We start from the raw sequence: 15,181 nt of genomic DNA on the forward strand, positions 1-15,181 counted from the left end.
TACAAGCATCCATTGAGAAGTATTCCGCGTGATTTTCCTTTTTCGAGTCACTTTCATTTGTCCGTAGTTCGCTTGTTGTGAGTAACGGGTCATTGACTCGCTGGTGTAAGCGGTTAAAAAGGGAAGGGGGAGAGAGAGGGAGAGAGAATGCTTTTGCTTAAGCGCATTTTCCTCTCTCTTACGTCTTGCCCAACTAGTGCTCTAAAGGTGCCAAGGAGACCACGGCCCTGCCATTGTACTGTAGAATGACTCAGGCAGCTACACAGCACTTCTCTTGAAACCACGCGACTGTTATCGATACGTGACATTCTCCTCTTTTGTGATTGGGTAAATACCAAGCAGAACTCTGTGTAATTGAACCTGTTAGCCAAAGTGTCTAAGAAGTGTAGTAAGAACGAAATGCGTACATCCTGCCGAGCAAAGACCTCTATTGCTATACTAGAAACATTAAGCTTTAGTTTCATTTAGTTGGTGTAAGAAAAATGTGTAAAACTTACCTTGGCATCGAAATATGTAAATCCTGTTGTAGGGCAACAGAACTGTATGCAAATTTAATTTTGTACGGAAATATGAGAGATCTCGGTGGACGGCAACAGAATTGTGTGAAAATTTAATTTTGAACGGAAGTATGTGAGTTCACGCTACACTGTGAAATCCAGGCACGCCGGTACATCAAACAATTCGTCTGCCAGAAAGCAGTTAGTTTTCAATGAAACTTAGTGTGCCATCTGACTGCAGATTAAAAAGTTGGCACTTAATATTGCTAATATTTTTCTTAGTCTTGCAAACATCGCTTACCAAAACCGTTATTGTAATTACATAGAAAATGAACATAAAAATTAACTCATCTGACTTTCTGATAAAACTGCTTCAAAATTCACAAGATAGCACTTTACTCAAATCTTCTATTGGTTTTAAGCCTCTGCACGGATATGATATTATTTTCACTAATAATCACCGAGCCGTACTGTGGACATGAACTTTGATGGTAATTAAATCTGTGGGCCCTCCTGTGCACACGGAACGCTCGGCTGCTCTGCAAATTATTGGTTGTAGGAATAATATGACTATCAAAAAATTAAATTTAATTTGCCGTACTTGCGATGTGCTATGCAAGACGGTATCTTAGCAATTGTCATAAATGCTTCTCAGTGCACAACTTGTAATGTGCGATGCGAGTGTCCAAACAGTCGTGAAAGTAAAAGTGAAAATGAACTAATCTTCACGATTGATAAATGAGAACGAAGACTCAGTTTAACTATACTTCAGTAAGGCATGACTACAATACACCTTTTGACAAAGCCCTCACACCTAGACAAGTTACCAAAATATTTCTTAATAACTTTCCTGAGTACAAGTGCCTTCCTTGAAAATTGTTTCAACTGTAAGACAAGACCGTATGTTGCATCATAAAATTTCTACAGCAAAACTTCAACCAAACGCAATGTTCTAACAGTAAGAGGCTACACAGTTACAAACATAAACTGGACACCTTAAAAGTTGGCTTTTGACATTCTTTCAGTAATACTGCATATTGAAAAACTGAGGGAGATCGTCAGCCCAAGTGATATTCTTGTGAGCTTCGATGTAGTGTCATTGTTTACCATGGTGCCTGTAAACGAAGATATTTCATACACAGCAGATATTTTTCCGACTGACATGGTGGCTTTATCTAAACACTGCCTGACGACAACTTATTTCCAGTCCAACAACGAGTTTTACGAACAGATCGACGGGGTGGCGATGGGAAGCCCTCGCAGCCCAGCTGTTGCCAATTTATTTACGGAGATCTTCGAACAGCGAGCGCTTAAGACTGCCAGTAAAAAGCCAGCTAAATGGTACCGCTATGTTGATGACACTTTGGTAGTGTAGACTCATGGTGAAGAAGAGCTGGATGTCTTCTTGGTGCATCTGAACAGTATTAACCCGAAGATACAGTTTACGATGGAGAAAGAGAGAAAAGGTCAACTCAATTTCCTGGATGTGTCGGTAATTAAACTGGTGGATGGGACGCTGGGCCACAAGGTATATAGAAAGAACACTCACACGGATAGATACCTCCACAAGGAATCTTCCTAGGCAAAAAACAGGTGGACAGAGCCAACAAAATCTGCGAGCCGGCTTACTTGCAAGATGAATTAAATCACTTACGGTCAGCCTTCATGGAAAAACGGATATACCAGCAAGGAAAGGAAATTGATCGAGCCCTCCATCAAAGAAGAAAAGAAGCCAGAAGAGCAACAACGGTCGCCCATTGGAAAAGTTTTCCTACCATTCATTAATAAAGTCACGGACCGTATCGGGAAAGTTCTGGCCAGGTATAGGATCGAAACAATCCTCAGACCCACCAAGAAGATTAAGGAATATTTAAGAACTGCAAAAGACTCCAGACACCCCCTAGCAACACCTGGAGTATACAAAATTCCATGCAGTTATGGACAAGTATATATTGGTACAACGAAAAGAAGTGTAAACATCCGCTTAGCCGAACATAAAAGAAACTGTCGCTTAGGACACATCGAAAAATCGGTCGTAGCTGTTTTTCGAGATGGGAACCACGAAATTAAATTTAATGAGACAAGCGTTCTAGCACGAACATCCTCTTACCATGCGCGCATGTATAGAGAAGCAATAGAGATTCACAAGCACCATAATAATTTAAATAGAAAAGAGGAAGTTTTAAAGTTGGACAAAATATGGATCTCGACGTTGCGCCAGCAGAATGACAATCGATTACTTTTAATCGAGAAGGATGACGCCTTCCAAAGATAGGCATACCGTCGGCATCACGTGACGAATGGTGGTGCCCTCTATGCGTCTATAAATGCGAGAGTACCTGGAGCCTCAGTGGCAGTAGCCGGACGACCTCAGAAGATGTCTCCCGCAGATGGAGACGATACGTTAGGTGAAAATTTTATACATCGACCACGGCCTCTCAGCCCGGAAGTTTTAACTGAAGAAAACACCGGCCGTGAAAGCCTACATTGTATGAATAAACTCATTTGCTCAATTTCTTTCCTCAAAACATAATGTTGCAAAATCCTTTCAAATAATGCTACCTCCACTACACCTCAGGCCAGCTTCCATCCTTGCCAGACTCTCACACACACCGACTGACTTACTCTGACCAACATCTTTAGTCTCAAACACATCTTACAAAGAATATGGTTATATCTATACTACATCAGCTGAGTACATACATCAGATCTGCATCCTTTCCTATTGTGTCCTCAGCTCAGACTCCATCAGTGCCCTTCGAAGTCTACGTCCACTGTACACCGCCAGTCCCTCAGTGCAGTGGGTCCAGGAAACCTGTCACTTGCTCACTCTTGGTGAAGCCAGCGTGATGTTTCTGTTGGTCCCTGGTCATGTCGGTCTTCCAGGAAATGAGGCTGCTGACGCTGCTGCCAAGGCTGCAATCCTCGTACCTCAGCCCGCGAGTTCCTACATTCCCTCCGATCTCTGTGTTGGCGTCTGTCAGGAGGTGGTGTACCTTTGGCATCGCCAATGGTCCTCCCTTCATGGGAATAATCTCCAGACTATTAAGCCTCTTCCAGCGGCTTGGACGACCTCCTCTCGGCCCTCCGGCCGGAGGTCATTTTAACTAGGCTGCGTATTGGGCACTGCCTTTATAGCGATCGTCATTTGATAAGTGGCGCTACCCCGCCACTTTGTACACGTTGCGCCTAAGTTTTAATTGTCCGCCACTTCCTGACGGAATGCCCATTTTTTAACCGTTTACGTTCCCGCTTGGGTTTGCCGTCTGAGTTATCGGCCGTTTTAGCAAATGACGCGCGGGCTGTCGACCGCGTTTTACTTTTTATCTGCCAAAGCACTATGGCGGAGGCTATTTAATTTTTAGTTTTAGACCTCCGTTTCTGTATGATGTCATTCTTTAGCCCTTTCTCCATGTCCCTGTTTTTAGCTGTCTTCTCTTATGTCAATTGGGACTGACTTCTCCCTGTCTTCGTGTTCTATAGTTTTGACTTGGGCGCGTATGACCCCAGTTGTTTTTTTGCTCCTTAAAGCAAAGCAAAACAAAATCAAAACAATGGGCAGGGGATGACTGAAAATGAGTGATCTAGAGTGATGAATCACATTATACCCTGTGGCAATCTCATGGAAGGATTTGGACTTGAGGAATGCCTGGAGAACGTCACGTGCCATCATATGCCTAGTGCCAACAGTGAAGTACGGAGGAAGTGGTGTCATCGAATGGAGGTGTTTCTTGTGCTTAGGGTGAGGCCCCTTATTGTGTCTAAGAAAACACTGTTGCGGAATGATGTGAAGAAATTTTACAGCGTCGTGTGCGGCGTACAGTAGAAGAACTGTTTGGACACGATGATTTTTTTGTATGAGTGTGACAATGCATCCTGTTACGGAGAGCATGTGTAGTAAGGCAGTGGTTTTTGGACAACATTCCTGAACTGTCCTGACCAGAATCCAGAAGTGAACCGAGTGAAACATTTGGGATGAATTAGAATGACTTCGCTCCTAGCAAAGCGTCCAACATAACTACCTCCTCTGGTTCTAGCTGTTGAGGAAGAACTGGCTGTCATTCCTCCACAGACGTTGGTACCTCTTGAAAGTGACTCCATCCGAGAGGTTGTCGTAAAGGCAGAGTGAACGCACCCTATAATGTTCACTAATAGGTATTCGGGTAATTTCGATGCCCCAGCGGAGAATTTGTGATTATCGGAAATCATAGGTGGAAACGTAAGCGATAGTTTGTCAGGCCTGGACGCGTGGTCTGCTCGGACAGCATAATCGTTTTCTATATCGAAACCCCATCAATTATTTTCCCGTAATGAATTAGAGAGGAAATTCCTAGGAAAGAGCTAGACTGTAAACAGGACGTATACACGCAACGTCTTATCAGCTTCGATCAAAAGGACATGGCTCGAAACTGAGGCAGTTACGACGCCCAAAAAATTAAATTAAATCAAATTAGAAACCAAATCCATGCTGTAACTGGTCCTGCGTGACCACCTCCATCGGTCAATCTGTCTCTGCCATGAACAAATACAGGTACGGAATTGCACTTGGAGAAAAATAGCCGTTATGGAATAAACGCTCTTTGATCAAAATCACAGATATTCTGAGACCAGATTAGCGGATGTTCCTTCCAGCCGAACACGATTGTAAAGTTTTATTAGCCTGCCTGTTCACATAACAACCCAGTTCGTTTTGCAGTTCAAAACACGCCGGGAAAGGAGAACCTACAGTCTAAATTTCTTGATTTGGAATAAGGAAAATTTTATTATGTTCATCAATAAGCAAATTTTAATTTCTTTATGTGACCAAATACTGGGAATAGGTAAGATACAAATGCCATCCGCATGAAGTAAATTTTAAATCGAATGTGGTGTAATTCCGTTTGTCCACAAGTGAAATGTAGCTGCTCAAAAACTTTTGTTTCTTGTTTTTTGCCCACTGTAAATGCTTTTCGTTTTATGGTTACGATACCACACTTTCTGTATGAAAAAAAATGTGTAACTATTATTTCGTATTGCACTAATGCAAAGTAATAGTGAACAGTTTCTAGTTAATCCCTTGTTTAAAGGAAATTTTTGTGTAGGCTATTGAAGAGTTATGGTGGGTGTACTTCGAAAACTGGTATACAGCCAAATAAATTGTTGAAAACCGCTTAACGTGAATGATTATGGGTCGATTTCTGGTCTTACGAAAATACTCACAATATATTCAAAATTGAAATTTGTTCAATTTAATATTTCTCCATACACTTTTACTGATTTTTACTTCGTTCAGAGCTCTGCAGTGTACTTTTTGTAATATGTCCCCCCTATTCTGCTTCCTCAATTGGAACACGGTTTTAGCTGGGGAGAGAGAGGAAAAAAAGTCCGCGAGGACGTGGCCGCTTGTGCAGGGATTCAGAGAGTACTTTTGACCCCCCGGAGAAAGCAGAGCGACGAGGCAAACATAACAGCACACTAGAGCAAAACACGCATTATTGTCTACTGCCGGCTGGCGGCGGGGGCGCCGCAGGCCAACGCGGGGGAGCTCCTCACAACGGCGGACATCAAAATTGCAGCAGTAGAGCCCGGCGTACTCTGAAAACTGCAGCTGCCACCCAGCTCGGCGCTCACCTCGGAGGCGGTGCGCTGTCGCCGCGGCCAAACGTGCACCAGCCCCCGCGCTCCGAGAACCGCTGCCGGAGCTAAATATCTACATACTACGAGATTCTGACCTCATACGGAGTACCTCCGATGTCTCAATGGATGTTTTAGTTATACAGCACAGTATGTTGTACTCCACGCAACACATTTAAATGGTCCCTTCTTCGAAACATCTTAATTGTGTCCCATTTGCGACGCAGAAGTTGGAAATTTAGCTCAGAGGTGCCTACAACCTTCTTCGCCTGTAATTGAAGCCGGCCGCTGTGGCCGAGCGGTTCTAGGCGCTACAGTCCGGAACCGCGCTGCTGCTACGGTAGCCGGTTCGAATCCTGCCTCGGGCATGGATGTGTGTGATGTCCTTAGGTTGGTTAGATTTAAGTAGTTCTAAGTCTAGGGGACTGATGACTTAAGATGTTAGGTCCCATAGTGCTCAGAGCCATTTGAACTATATTAAACCTGTAATTATGAAAAAGCTTGGCTCCGAACAGCAAGGTGCCGGTATGGGGAAAAAAGGTCAGAGCTCAGTTCATGAAAGATTTAAGGTGTATTAATGGCGTAACACTGGCAACGAATTTCACCACAATTCTGCCCAACAACACCGTGAACGTAACACGATGGAAAGAAAGGTGGTAACAGCCCGTCTTATTTACATGTCACTTTTTTTTAAGACTCTGTGGTGCAGATCAGAACGGCGACGCTGACTGTTGAAATTAGGCGGTTTTCTAGTGAGTGGCCGAGGAAAACATCTGACACACACCGCCGCTGAGTACCGACACGGAAAGGCCTCAAGGGGTGACGTAAATGGCGTCACTGAGACCACCCCTTCCCATGATGCGTTGATTTCCACACATTTCGCGATCGAAAACGATATTTCGCCGTGCGGTGAGCAATAGGAGGTTTTCGACAGTCTTCGGCGCTGCTGACAGCCCGTGGTCGATTCAACCCAAGAACATCGCGGGCCTGCAACCCTAGTGAACGTGACCGCACCCATTTGGACTGTAGCACTACTGCAGTTTTTGCTCCGGTATACATAGTGGAACACTGGCGACAGTGCAAACCCATTCAACGAAATTTGAACGTCATCCGAAGCAGCAAAGGGTGCGTCTGCTCCTGTTTTACGCTCTTTTGTGGCTTTATCGCGTGAAGTTACGACATTGACACCTGTGTGGATAAAGCGGCAAAGGGTCCCTCTGAGACCCACCAGTTCGGCAACACCATCGGTACTTCTTTTCAGCAATATAGAAGCGTACCTCTACAGAGACAGTCACTAATTACTAGGTGCCAGTGTGACAAGCAGCCATTTCGGCACCCCTGAGCAGAGTGGCTACGTGCGAAAGGGTGCCGAAAGGGATGCATGTCACTCTGGCGCCTAGTCTACTACGTCTACATGGATACTTTCCAAATCACATTTAAGTGCCTGGCAGATGCTTCATCAAACCACCTAAACAATTCTTCCAATCTCGTAAAGCGCGCGGAAAGAATGAACACCTATATCTTTCCGTACGAGATCTGATTTGCCTTATTTTATCGTGGTGATGGTTCCTCCATATGTAGGAGAAAGTTGGTGATTGGAATTTCGTGAGAAGATTCCGTCGCAACGAAAAACGCCTTTCTTTTAATAATGTCCAGCCCAAATCCTGTATCATTTTTGTGACACTCTTTCCCATATTTCTCGACACTACAAAACGTGCTGCCTTTCTTTGAACTTTTTCGATGCACTCCGTCAGTCCTTTCTGGTAGGGATTCCACACCGCGCAGCAGTATTCTGAAAGAGGACGGACAAGCGTAGTGTAGGCAGTCTCCTTAGTAGGTATGTTACATTTTCTTAGTCTCCTGACAATAAAACTCAGTCTTTGGTTTGCCTTCCTCACAACATTTTCTGTGTGTTCCTTCCAATTTAAGTTGTTCGTAACTGTAATCCCTAGGTATTTAGTTGAATTTACGGCTTTTAGATGAGACTGATTTACTGTGTAACTGAAGTTTAAAGGATTTCTGTTAGCACTCACACTTTTCGTTATGTAGGGTCAACAGCCACTTTTCGCACCATTCAAATATCTTTCCTAAATCGTTTTGCAGTTTATTTTGATCTTCTGATGAGTTTATTAGTCGATAAACGACAGTGTCATATGCATACAACCGAAGACGGCTGCTCAGATTTTCTCCCAAATCGTTTATATAGATAAGAAACAGCAAAGGGCCTATAACACTACCTTGTTTTACTCGATGACTTTCCGTCAATTACTACGAACTGTAACCTCTCTGACAGGAAATCATAAATCCAGTCACATAACTGAGACGATACTCCATAAGCAAGCAATTTCACTACGAGCAGCTGGTGTGGTACAGTGTCAAAAGGCTTCCGGAAATCCAGAAATACGGAATCGATCTGAAATTCCTTGTCAATAGCTCTCAACACTTCATGTGAATAAAGAGCTAGTTGTGTTTCACAGGAACGATGTTTTCTAAACCCATGTTTGACTGTATGTCAATAGACCGTTTTCTTCGAGGTAATTCATAATGTTGAACACAATATACACTCCTGGAAATGGAAAAAAGAACACATTGACACCGGTGTGTCAGACCCACCATACTTGCTCCGGGCACTGCGAGAGGGCTGTACAAGCAATGATCACACGCACGGCACAGCGGACACACCAGGAACCGCGGTGTTGGCCGTCGAATGGCGCTAGCTGCGCAGCATTTGTGCACCGCCGCCGTCAGTGTCAGCCAGTTTGCCGTGGCATACGGAGCTCCATCGCAGTCTTTAACACTGGTAGCATGCCACGACAGCGTGGACGTGAACCGTATGTGCAGTTGACGGACTTTGAGCGAGGGCGTATAGTGGGCATGCGGGAGGCCGGGTGGACGTACCGCCGAATTGCTCAACACGTGAGGCGTGAGGTCTCCACAGTACATCGATGTTGTCGCCAGTGGTCGGCGGAAGGTGCACGTGCCCGTCGACCTGGGACCGGACCGCAGCGACGCACGGATGCACGCCAAGACCGTAGGATCCTACGCAGTGCCGTAGGGGACCGCACCGCCACTTCCCAGCAAATTAGGGACACTGTTGCTCCTGGGGTATCGGCGAGGACCATTCGCAACCGTCTCCATGAAGCTGGGCTACGGTCCCGCACACCGTTAGGCCGTCTTCCGCTCACGCCCCAACATCGTGCAGCCCGCCTCCAGTGGTGTCGCGACAGGCGTGAATGGAGGGACGAATGGAGACGTGTCGTCTTCAGCGATGAGAGTCGCTTCTGCCTTGGTGCCAATGATGGTCGTATGCGTGTTTGGCGCCGTGCAGGTGGGCGCCACAATCAGGACTGCATACGACCGAGGCACACAGGGCCAACACCCGGCATCATGGTGTGGGGAGCGATCTCCTACACTGGCCGTACACCACTGGTGATCGTCGAGGGGACACTGAATAGTGCACGGTACATCCAAACCGTCATCGAACCCATCGTTCTACCATTCCTAGACCGGCAAGGGAACTTGCTGTTCCAACAGGACAATGCACGTCCGCATGCATCCCGTGCCACCCAATGTGCTCTAGAAGGTGTAAGTCAACTACCCTGGCCAGCAAGATCTCCGGATCTGTCCCCCATTGAGCATGTTTGGGACTGGATGAAGCGTCGTCTCACGCGGTCTGCACGTGCAGCACGAACGCTGGTCCAACTGAGGCGCCAGGTGGAAATGGCATGACAAGCCGTTCCACAGGACTACATCCAGCATCTCTACGATCGTCTCCATTGGAGAATAGCAGCCTGCATGGTTGCGAAAGGTGGATATACACTGTACTAGTGCCGACATTGTGCATGCTCTGTTGCCTGTGTCTATGTGCCCGTGGTTCTGTCAGTGTGATCATGTGATGTATCTGACCCCAGGAATGTGTCAATAAAGTTTCCCCTTCCTGGGACAATGAATTCACGGTGTTCTTATTTCAATTTCCAGGAGTGTATGTTTCAAAATCCTGTTGCATATCGAAGTTAACGATATGGGCCTGTAGTAACTAATGTCTCGCTGTTTCTGGACAGGTACGTTTTTAAAGTGCTCAACAAAGATGTGCGGGTGGCACTGAGGGTGTTGCCAAACTGGGGGTTCTTAAAGGGATCTTTGCCATTACATTCACAACATTTGTCAATGTTGCACCCACCTGTTATGACAACACATGCGGGCGCGAAACAGGACGGCTAAAAAAAATCATAAACACCCTTTGCTGCTTTGGATCTCGTTCAGATTTCACCGAATGGTTTAACAGTTCCTAATGGGTCCTTACTGTATACTAGAAAAAAAAAATTGCGAGCGCGCTATATTCCAAAAGAGTGCGATCATATTCAGTGTGGTTGCAGCCCCATGATTTTCTTAGAGGAGAATTTACTCACCCAAGGGGTGTCAGAGTGCGAAAGGCCGTCAAGAACGACGTCATGATGCTCAATGCACTGCGAACTGTCGTTTTCGATCGTGAAATGTGTGGGAATCATCGATGGAAGTCGTGCTTTCATCGACGCCCTTTATCCCACTCCATGAAGCCTTTCGTGTCGATACCGAACGGTGGGGTGTCTCAAATATTTTCATCGCTCACACGAAAACAGCGCGATTTCAACGCCTGGCATCGTGGTTGTGACCTTCATCACACAGGAGTCAAAAGAAGCGGTGAAATGAGAGTAAGAGTGGATGTTGCGACCTTCCCATCGTCTGACACGTCCATGGTGGCGTTGGCAAAATTGTGGCGAAATCTAGTGCCGATGTGACATAATTAACACCTTTTTATAACTCACAGGAACTGAGCTCTATCCTTGTTTTCGCATGTGTCGACACCTTGCTGTTTAAAGCGTCGCCAGGCCCTTGGTGACGTCATAGGACGCAACGCTTTTTCACAACTACAGCCGAAGCATTATTGTAAGCATCCTTAAGGGAAATTTCAAACTTCTGCTTCGCAATGGCAGACAATTTGCTGTTTCCAGTAAAGTGCATTGTGCAGGTGTAGACACATGCGGAACAAAGGGTAGAGCTCAGTTCATGTGAGGTATAAGAAGGGATTAATTATGTCACATTGGCACTAGATTTCGCCGTAATTTTACCAAGCCACCATGGAACGGCGGTTCTTATACCCGTCCTGCCATCCAGGTTTAGACTTTCAGTAGTTTTTGTAAACCACTTGAAAAGCGCCTTAGAAAAATTAGTGAATTACTGTGCTGGTAAACCCCTTACTTTGATTTTCAAACAGCTGAGCAAAACTGAACGAACTCAGACATTTCTATCTTTACTTATTCTGATCATCACTAAACTGACACACAATATTTTTAGCGCGACGCAATCTTTTAATAATCCCTACAAAAGAATGGCCCTGACTAAAGATAACCTATACCTTTCATGAATCACTTACCTCACAAAATCTTCGTTACTCGAACTACTGCAATACAGCGACCGCCACTACTGCCAGCTAAATAAAAGATTCTAACTACTGAATTCACTAACTACTGATAGGCATAGTTAGCAAATGAAAGATTTTGATAAAGAACAAACAATGTATTTACCTTAATAGTGTTCAAAAGTCATAATATATATATATATATATATATATATATATATATATATATATATATATATATTATCTCAGTTCATGACATCCAATCTTACAAATGTACTCTCTCTGATGGACACACGTCCAGATCATCCGCTCTCAAAACTCCGCTATCTCTCCCCCCACATCCACCACTGCTGGCGGCTCACCTCCAATTGCGCAACGCTAAGCGCTGTTAACATCCAACTGCCCAACACTACAATAGCAAATATTACAACAATGCTAACCAGCCACAGACTGCACACAGCACAGCCATTAATTTTCATACAGAGCGCTACGTGGCGTTACCAACATAAAAACCTAAACAGCGTACTTCCACACTAAATCCAAATGACCGGACGGTTCTTATGTTAAAGACACGGCCGACTTGCTTCCCTACGTTGCCCCTAGCTCGAAGTTGTGCTCTGTCAATAATTACCTCGTCATCGACTGTACGTTAAACCCAAACTTAATTTCTTTTTATTTTGAGCAGAGCGTCTGGCCGAACATACTGGTAGCCGGACTGTAAATGGAGCAATAGCTGCCAGTAATAGCAGCGAACCAACGCAGCGCCTCGTGCTGTAAAAAAGAATCCAAAAAAGTCCACAGTGCTGGAGTTGCGTTGCTGACATACTCGTTGAGGCCACATGCTATGTGAGGCGCAATGGTTAGTCATACGCGGCAGACTTACTTCTCAAGGTCAACATTGTTCCTCACTCAGAGCAGGTTGTGATGATAAACGATAATTAAATCTGTCGCAACGACTGCGTTCTGATCCAGTGTTGTCACAGCGCCAACATATTACCAGAAGCGCTTTCATATGCAGAAATTTTTCCGATATTCCCATTATGGGACTTATTTTCTACGATATATTATCAGGACTCTGGAAAGAAGTTAGCGAAGAAACTGTTCTAGTCCTTAGAATAAAAGGGATACGTACCAAACAGTAGGTGTTTTTTTGGTATATAACTGTTACATTAGCACTCAGTGGCTGTCCATCATCATTCACTAACGCCATAACCTCCGCAAAAGACTAACTTCAGAATTATTTGAAAACTACGAAAGCCGAGTCCGAGTACAGCTGCATGATGTGTAAACCTATTGCTTGAAACCACGTAAATGTCTCATGTAAGTCTCTCTCAATGTAAAATTTGCCATCAGTCCAGATCTCGCTTTGAGACGAAGGCAATTTAGTGAACTACTCCAGTTATGCTGTTCCATCCTCTCAGCTGAAAATTACCTGTAATTAACAAAGAATTTGTCGTATGCTTGAATTTGCCATTTTTAACGTACAGTATTGTTGAAGAGGAAAATGACTTTGTGCCAGAAAATTATTACGTAAGTGTACGAACTTTCACACTTCAGGCGGAAATCTAATTTTACACAACTTAACTACCATGCTAGTTCCTTTGACGGGTAGAATTTCACATTCAGGGGCTATTTAGGTGAAAAAATGACGACCTACTTCGTTGCATATTTACACCAATTGAAACATCTAGCGTAGCCAGGGACATCAAGCTGCTCCTATCATTTTTGCTACAACTGTCGACTTGCAGTTGAACAAAAGCCCACAGATATTCCCGTGCAGTTTTTGTCGGGGTCTTGTAGTAGAAATACCTCCGTTATCTGAAAAAGTGTCACTCAGTTTTCATAGATGATTGATCTGCAGCCTCAAGCACTCTCCCAGGAGAAATTGGAGAAGTTTTCTGAGGTCTGTACAAAGTGGAAACTGACCTATGTTTGTCATACCACTAAGGAGAGGACAGCCGGTCTTCAGAAATAACTCAAACCTTCTTCTTCTTCGTCGATATGACGTGTTACCAGTCTTTTTTTATGTCCTCATTCCTCTCTTCCGTCCATTCGGTGATCATTCTCAGTCCAATAACGTACTGCAGATGCTTCCTCTTAATTGTTTTCTCAAAAAGTCATAGAATTTCAGCCTCTCTTTACGAATTGTGCCCGTGATCTTTTTTAATGTCTGAGCAATTGTTCATTTGTCCTGCCTGTCCATGTCCTATCAGCAGTTTTGCGGTTTTAACATATTTATTGGAGTCCTTATTTGCTTTTTGTCAAGTATTTGGAGTTCTACCTTGCTATCAGGTATAACACACTATGAGCTGGCTGTGTTACTGTAATTGCGTCTAAAAACAAGAATTACCTATCAGAAGCTACTGGCCGTTCTCTACGCCGCATGATGCTGGATTCTAGGAAAATTGTCACAGTGAAGCGGCTCAAGGTATATGGACGCTTTAATCTGTGTGTTCACGATTACTTGCCCGAAAGTTCCTCTTTCTTCACAGTTCACCAGCAAATTAGCAAAGAGCGAAATTTCAGTTTATCAGCAGTAGGCTTCGAAGCTGAACGAGCGAGGTCATGCTGTGGTTCAAGTATTGAATTTGCGCTCCTAATTTGGTTTCCCTATATTTCCCTGAATGTCTCAGGCACTGCCACGGTGATATGTCGGACAAGGCTACGATCGACACCAGTCCTTAATCATCTAAAACTGGTCTAGTGTTCGTTTTTGGCGATGGTGCTGCCAGAGAGACATCAAGGACTAGCCTTCCCACCTGTGCCTTACACTTCTTATTGTCTCCATGAAGCCGCATGTAATTTTCTTCTTTTCATAAAAAAGAGGGTTAAAATAACGACTTAAGACAGATAATGAACGGCTCCTTCAGAGTATGTATAGCAACGAATGTGCCTAACAGAGAAGACATTTGGAGAAAAGATTTTGTAAGTGGTGTAGTGTAATACATAATGTAGCGGAAACTAGAAAACGTAAAATTTTGTGTTGTTCTAAGACTTCGAAAGTATAATTTGTATTGTTAAAGCATTTAGTCAAGTTTGTCGAACTGGTTATGACGTGAACCGCTCTTTTCGTATTCTGATTAATATCAGTGTTAGACAGGGAATACTTCGTTGCTCATCAAGAGCAACTTATCATACAGTAGGACAACAAAAACATGTTGTGTATAAACATTTCGCTTTGCTGAGTAAATTCAGTGCTGATAGAGGAAGAGTGCAGACAGACATTTAAAACAATGTCATTAACGGCGAGTACTTGATGTTCATAGATAATCATTTGCGGAGACGCAGCCGTAATTTTAACAGCTACCACAAACCGTACGGCCTCGGTTTGTTTCAGCGACACTTGTTACGCAGTTGGCATTGCACATATTTACGCCATAAGCTGCTATACAGGTTTCCGGGATTTTCCCCGCCTGTCAACTCTTGTGGTAGGAACTTGTCCGGTTGACCCTGGAGTCCAAATGGAAAAATCTTGTTACGTCGCTTACTGACCACATTGCAAATGTGGGAGAAACTTAGAAGACACGAGTTCTGAATTTATACAGAGTCCGCCAGAAAAATGTATACACTCTGTGTCAGGCTCTATCGACATATCGATGTTGTCGTTCGATTTAAGAGTGTGTTGTAGTATGATATTTGGTTCAACACATGTTAATACTTTCGTCCCGGTATT

At 44.2% G+C, this 15,181-nt stretch overlaps 1 protein-coding gene across 7 annotated transcripts in view; it reads left to right on the forward strand.

The window, feature by feature from the left end:
- LOC124794748 (glucose transporter type 1) overlaps positions 1-15,181 on the forward strand; it is a 502,711-nt gene that overhangs the window by 36,929 nt on the left and 450,601 nt on the right. The window lies entirely within an intron of this gene.

The sequence above is a fragment of the Schistocerca piceifrons genome, chromosome 4 (genome assembly GCF_021461385.2).
Source record: "Schistocerca piceifrons isolate TAMUIC-IGC-003096 chromosome 4, iqSchPice1.1, whole genome shotgun sequence".
Taxonomy (NCBI): Eukaryota; Metazoa; Arthropoda; class Insecta; order Orthoptera; family Acrididae; genus Schistocerca; species Schistocerca piceifrons.